Here is an 8,173-nt window from a genome sequence, read left to right on the forward strand (position 1 = left end):
ATCAATCAAATGTTGATCTTCATTACTCAAATGTGATCGATCCTTTCTTATCTAAATCTGCTTATGTTGTGGTCTTTTGTTCTATTCATTGTTCTAACAAGTTTTGCAATTGAGTTGAACTTCTTCCAATCTCACATTAGTCTATAATAGTGGGGTCAAATATGTCCATCTTTCCCACAATAATGATATACAATCTTTTCTAAAACTTTTATTCTCTGCCTTATGATGAAAAGAACCAAATCTTTAACTTTAACAAAAATTAGAGGAGCGATAGGTTCTTTACCTTTATTGATGTAACCAAGTCCTTTATGGCATGGTTCAATTCTCCTTGAAGCCAAAATTTCATTAAACTTCTCACTTTGGCCTCCGAACTTCTTCAAGACAACCTTTTGCATCATCTAGCTCACTCTTGGTTACTTTCAAAACATCATCCTTTTCTTGGACCACAATTTTGAGCTTTTCATTTACTACTTTGAGGATAATAGTTTATTCCCTCAAGGAACCATTCAACTTACTTAATATCTCAATTTTTTTAACATATGGCTATAAGTATCCTTCAAATATTTAAAAAGAACATAATCATTATCTAAATCTTCTTCAGAATATGTTAGAACATGGTTTGGAACAGTGGTAGCAAAAGCAACATAGTTGCTCGCATCTTCATATACATCAAAACTTTCTTTATCACTCCAAGTGATTGTAAATGACTTCTTTTTCTTCTTACCCTTAGCACATTCTAATTGTAAGCGAAATAATCCCTTGCATTTATAACATTGAATATCCTTCTACCTTGTCTCACGATTTCTACCTTGTCTCACGATATCTACTTTAGTTCCCTTCATAGCGAACCTCTTCATGTTCTTTGTGAGCAAAGCTAATTGATTTTTTATCTCATCAATGTCTTCTACTGTAACACCCCAAACCTGACCTAGACGTTATGACTGAATCTGGCGTGTCACATTGAAGCGTTATTAGAGAAGTCATGTTTTATCTAAAATATTTCTTAGTGTTTAAAGAATATTTTCATTTTAAATTTAAGTGAATGGAAGTTGTGCACGAGGTAGGATGCCAGAAAAGAGGAGGTGAGTCTATTAGACTGCTTAAGTACCAAGCTCTCCACGGATCCACTCCTGGACATGCATAAAACCATTGCCACACTTTAACTGAGTGATTGTTCAGTGAAAACCATTTTGTTCTAAATCATTTGAAATCACTTATTAGTTTTGAAAACGTTTTCATTGCGGAAGCTTTGTCTTGTTTCGCGATATTTTGAAATCCCAACCTTGCGTGCACGAGATGAAGCTTGAACCCCAGACCTCCGTCCGCCTTGTGCCCTTGCACCTTCGCTCGAGCTGCTGGCCACTGCACCACATTTTCTCCTTTACTAATATATGGTTACAATTAATTATAAACCTTACCTGCTGAAGCTTTGGTCAGCTTAAAAATAAAAGGGAAATATCACCTTCCACGCAACTCGAACCTATGCCATTGTGGAACTCCTAGCACCCTACTGCCACTACACCACAAGCGTCCTTGTAGCATAACTCGATCGCAACTATTCTTAAACCTTACTTTAGTGCGACCTGGCTTCTAAAATAAAAAAAGCCTTTGCGTGCGCCAACCCTTACCACACTCCCAGCGCCTTTGCCACTGGATCAAGCTTCCATTTTTGTTACCTTTTAACCCCAACTATATATAAGGCTTCCCTGCGTCATTCCCTGATATAAAGAAAAAATAAAACACTTTTGCACATGCTGGGAGTCGAACCCCAGCTCTCCTCCCCACTACCTAGCATGCTAACCACTGGGCCAGGTACGCTTCTTTATGCCCAATCTTGCCCAATTTATTTTATAAGCCTTATGCCCAGATTCCCTCTATGAGGCAAAAATTAAAATAAATTTTTTTCCTAGAGTTTAAACACCAAAACAACAATACTTTTATAAATATATATATTTTTTCCTATCTAATAATAGTAATTATAATAATAATTTTATAAATATATCTAATAATAAAAATTTCAAATATCAATAATACAGTAAGTAATAATAATAATTTTCATAAAAATTTTCAAACATACATACAGTAATATTTTTCTAATAATAATAATTTTATCTCATAATACTAATTAAAATTTCATAAAAATTTAAAATATCCGTAATAATAAATACAGTAAAATTTTCTAGTAGTAATTTAATTCAAAATTTTTTTCTTAAACGATAATATTTAAAACTTCTTAATTATTCAGGTTTTCTTCTATCCGAATCCCAGACTCAAAACCCAACTCTTCTAGGCCCCAAATTCAGGGTGTTACATCTACTGTCTATTTCTTTATTGGGTTAGCATTTTGAGCATTGAATGCTACTTTCTTGGGCAAATGATTATGCCTCGACGTATGTGCACCAAGGCTGTGAATTAATACAAATACAATTATAAATATAGCAGTGTACTACAAGTGTGACAATTCATGTAACACTCCTTACCTGTGTTAGACACCGGAACAGGGTGTGAGGCATTACCGGACATAAATACAAGTGATCATGTAAAATCGGGTCAGGAATTTGCATTCAAATTTAAAAATTTTCACATTTCATCTTAAAGTCCCTAATATAGGCCTACGAAACCCAAATCATGCTTTGGAAATGGTTCGAGACCAAATCGAGAACTTTACAAAACTTTGAAAATTTTCATGAAAAAGAGGGGCACACTTCCGTGTGATATTAGGACACGACCGTGTAGCTCATATGGCCATGTCCTTAGCCCGTGCACTAATCTGACTTGCTGTTGCAAACAAATTTACGTTACACATAGATATCACAACTCATTCATCCACATATGTAAGCATACGCATCCTTGAAATGCATCATCATGGACTTATAATATAGCCAATATACCAACATCAAATGGCCTTACACAACAATGAACTTTCAAATAGCATAGGCCAACATTTTAGGCCAAAACAGTTATGACACATACAAAAATAACCAAGTCCCCTATACATAACATGACCTTAAGTATAAGAATTATCAATACCCAATTTGTTAGTTTGATAGTGTGATAGGTTCTCTAGCGGCTTCTAACCCGAGCTAACCTGAGGACATTATAAACACAGAAAATAAACGGAGTAAGCTATATAGCTTAGTAAGTTGGTATGTAAATAATAAGAAATTTATTAACATGCTTTTACCAATTCTCACAATATGTTCTCAAGATAATACAATCATAATTGCTCATAGTTCAACTAGTTACTCTTGTTCATCTCAAGCTATCTACTCAAGTCACAGTCACTAAATTATTTATATCTTGAGCTACAAAACTCCAAATTAAGATCTGCTAATTTTCCATGAAACTAGGCTCATATATCTTCTTATCACAAAATTTTTAGAATTTTTGGTCAAGTTAATAAGTACATTTTATTCTTTAAAGTCTCCCCTATTTTGCTATCTGACAGTTCCAATACGGGATTTGGATGATATTTCTATTTGCTATTTTGAAAATAGACTCATTAACGACTTTATGCATATAAATTATAACCCATAATTATTTGTTTACAATTTTTAATGATTTTCCCAAATCAGAACAGGGGATTTCGAAATCATTCTAACCTTGTCTCACAAAAATTCAAATCTCGTAATATGAAATTCTTTTGCTTACACCGTTTCTTTTATATGAAAATAAACTCAATAAGATTTAATTTCATATCTTATTCAACCTTTAATTTGATTTCCACCATTTTTGATGAATTTTCAAAGTCACAGAATTGCTTTTGTCCAAAACTATTTTATTGCTAATTTTACTCCCTCGTGTTTTCTTTGTATTAACTTCATTCAACATTGATATAGATTTCGTACGTACTTGTATCACTTAAATCAGTTATACTTCATTTTTTTATCTTGGCTATGTAAGTTGAAACACTTAAACCTCAACTAAAACACATTATTTCAATTTAACATCAACTAATATTATTGGTTCATAATTCTTTCACATGTAATCATCACATAGTCATATTCGTTTACACTTAGTCATTTCTCGTTGAACACATCGGAATAATAATGGATACACGGTGGCCTTCACATAGTACCACCCTTGTATCCAAAGCTATTTTATTCACAAAATGGCCTTCATATAGTACCACACTTGTGTCCAAATTTATTTTATTCACAAAGTGACCTTCACATAGTACCACACTTGTGTCCAAAGCTATTATATTCACAAAGTGGCCTTCACATAGTACCACATTTGTGTCCAAAGCTATTATATTCATGAAGTGGCCTTCACATAGTACCACACTTTTGTCCAAAGCTATTTTATTCCTAAGGTTCAACCAGGAAATTTCTTACTTAGCACGATGCCATAGACTTATTTCACTTAGCACATTGCCATAGACTTATTTCACTTAGATACCATGGTCTTATTTCACTTAGCACAATGTCATATCCTAGATATGGTCTTACATGCGAATCACTTATTTCACTTAGCACATTGCCATGGTCTAACCATGGTCTTTTATAGTCAATTCATATTTCACTACGCAACGATCGTGATCGATCTTGCGTTTTTACTCAATTCGAACGTTTACTTTAATTTTCACAATTTAATAAAATATATAATAATATTGCATAATTAACACAAATAAATAATATTTATTAACATACGAACTTACCTCGACCTAAAATGGCGAAAAGGACCAAATCATCCAATAATCGTTTTTCCCCTGTTCTAAGTCCGAACTTCATTTTTCTTGATCTATAATATCACATTTGACTTATTAAATTATTTTTGAAATCATTTTTAAAGGGAGATTTTGAAAACGGGAGTCGCCACCAACCTTTTTAGGTGTGATTGGATCACCTTAGAAAACATTTTGGTCTACAAAAATGAGAGAAAACAGGTTCGGGAGTCGGTTACGTACGGGGAAGGATTAGCACCCTCGCAACGCCCAAAATGGTACCAAATTGAATAGTTTTCTATCTTAATGTCAAAAATTTGAAAGAATTTAAAAATAGGATTTTTAACACCGGAATAATTTGAGTTGAAAATCGAGATTCCTTCGCTCTAAAAGAGTACAAACATCGCATCCAGCATGATTGGACACGATATTCTTAAACTTTCATAACTGAAATCATCTCGTGATTTACAAAATCTATTTAGAAGGATACTTTAGACATTTAGACAAACGGGAAACTGCAACCCAGCATGTTAGGGCACTACTTCCCGAATTCCTAAATACAAAAACATTGCCTCATTTTTAAAATTCTTTTAGATTAAATGAAATATAAATTTTTAAAAAACAATGATGCATTTAACATATTACAAGATATCAATAATAACAATATAAACTACATGGTACATACTTTAACATTTCATGCAAATATAATATAGAAAATGATAAATAACGACATAAATTGCATAATATACATTAACATTTCATGCTGATATTATCATAAATAACATAATATACATACATTAACATTTCATGTAAAATACAACATAGAAAATAATGAATATAACAATATAAATTACATAGTATATATATAATAATATTTCATGCAAATCTAACTTAAAATAACAACATAAATAAACAATTTTCATGCAAATATATAAAAACAATAAATAACATAAAAATAACAAATAATTTATAAGATAAAATTAACATACTAACACAATACTAAATAAAAAATACAAAAATAAATAACAAATTATGAACATACAAAAATAAGTCAAAAAAAGATAAAAACTAAATACAATTAAAAATAAATGAAGTATTAAAAAAATAAAATATTTAAAACAATATATAAATAATAAAGGAGATTTTTTAAAAAAAATGGTTAATATATATAAATATATACTATATGATATAATAACTTAATATATATTTATAAAAAAATAATATATGTTAAATAGGGACAAAATTTTATAGCAAATTTAGAATATTACATACTAAATATTTAATAATGATATATAAAAATGTAATAATTTACAGATTTTAAAATTATACATAATATAATATACAATAAAATATAAATAATATAATAGATAATACAAAAAAAAATAAAATCAATATTTTTACATATAAATAAAGTTTAAAGTAAAATAAATAATATACAAAATATTTAAAATAAATAAATTATAATATATATATAAAGGATTAAAATTGAATTTAAATAAAACTCTAGGGTTAGTTTTAAAATAATAAAATGAATTTTGGACCCAATTGAAACAGGCGCTTGAAAACTGAGGGACTCAGTGGGCTATTTTGCCCTAATCACAAAATGACGTCGTTCCCGAAACAGGCCTTATAATAGTAGCAAAGACTAAATTGAAACAAAAATAAAAGGTCAGTGCCAAATTAAAATAAAAATAAGATGAAATTATAATTATTAAAAATGCAGAAGGATCAATTGGACAATTAACCCCTTCTATCAAAAACGCGCGGATCCTCTCTGGGTCACGGGTCAACGCATGGATCCTTCATTTAAACGGTGCCGTTTTGGTGCTTATTAGACTAAGCAAAAACGACACCGCTTTTTTAATACTATTTAAGTCAGATTTTGGCCCAAAATTCATTTTTAAAAGCTGTTTTTTTTAAAAACTTGAAATCCTCTGAAAGAGGAGAAAAGAAGAGCCGTTCGGGCTCTGGCCTTCGGTCATCGGGCTGTACGCGCCTACGCGCCAAGCGCGCCGCCATACACGGCGGTTGGAAGGTCAAAAGCCTTCATTTTTCCGGGTGAATCACAGGTAATCTTTTCCTTTTTCTAAATACTAACAGTTTTTTTGTAAAAAATGATTCATATGCGTTGAACAAAAGAAATAAAGCAAAAGAAACGAAATTTGTAAATAAGTCACCTTTTTCAAAAATAAACTGCTCTTATTTCTTTCTTCTCTGTATATATGCGTGTATCTGTTTGTATAAATGTAAAAAAAAATCGTCCCCTTTACAGATTAGAAAAAAGAGGCTTTTATAGCATTTTGTAAATTGTCATATTTTGGGAAAGAAATCTTTGATTTCTTTCCATATTTGCTTATTTTTTGTTGTGGATCTTTCTTTTTTGCAAGTACTAGCGAGGATATCATGGCGATGAGTGTACTGGCATTGATTCGTGTGCCAATTCAAGTGCGATACGGAGTTGGAGCCACGGCGCTGATGGAGGCGTCGATGAAGGGTCATTGGAACGGCGCGAGACGAAGGGGCGTGACGATTGGAGTGCTTGCGGCGTGAAGGTTTCTGGAAACCCTAGGGTTTCTTGATTCAGTTTAGGCATTGGGCCTTCTTGGGCCTCGTTGATTTGGGTCTAGTTTGAGTATTTGGGCTGAAGGGTTTTAGGTGTAATGTGGGCTACCAGTATGGTTTGTAAATGGGCCATAAGTAGTGTTTTAATTGGGCTATGTAAATAGGCTAGCAATTTGGGTTTTGTAAATAGACTGTAGAAGAACTTTTATTATTATTTTTGTTTATTTTACGGGCCGGGAAAATTTGGGCTATTACAGCTACCCCTCTTTGCCTATTACTGTGTAACAGGAATAAAACAAAAACTATAAAAGGACCAAATTTGCCCGGTCTTATCAGATCCTGACTTCCTGGTCTTAAGTTTGCTCCTTGCAAACTCAGAGACGCCATGTTAATATCTTTGATCTGCTCCTCATCAAATACAGAGACGCCAAATCTGCTATCTTCGATCTGCTTCGATGTACACCACACGAATGTCAGATCTGCTATCTTCGATCTGCTCCCCGTCTAATACAGAGACGCCAAATCTGTCATCTTTGATCTATTTCGATGTAAACACATGAATGTCAGATTTGCTATCTTCGATTTACTCTCCGTCTAATACAGAGACGCCAAATCTGTCATCTTTAATCTGTTTCGATGTAAACACATGAATGTCAGATCTGCTATCTTCGATCTGCTCCCCGTCTAATACAGAGACTCCAAATCTATCATCTTTGCTCTGCTTCGATGTAAACAAACGAATGTCAGATCTGCTATCTTCGATCTGCTCCCCGTCTAATACGGAGACACCAAATCTATCATCTTCGATCTGCTTCGATGTAAACACACGAATGTCAGATCTGCTATCTTCGATCTGCTCTCCGTCTAATACAAAGACACCAAATCTGTCATCCTCGATCTGCTTCAATTTAAACACACGAATGTCAGATCTACTATCTTCGATCT

This window comes from Gossypium hirsutum, chromosome A06, assembly GCF_007990345.1.
Source record: "Gossypium hirsutum isolate 1008001.06 chromosome A06, Gossypium_hirsutum_v2.1, whole genome shotgun sequence".
In the NCBI taxonomy this organism is placed as follows: Eukaryota; Viridiplantae; Streptophyta; class Magnoliopsida; order Malvales; family Malvaceae; genus Gossypium; species Gossypium hirsutum.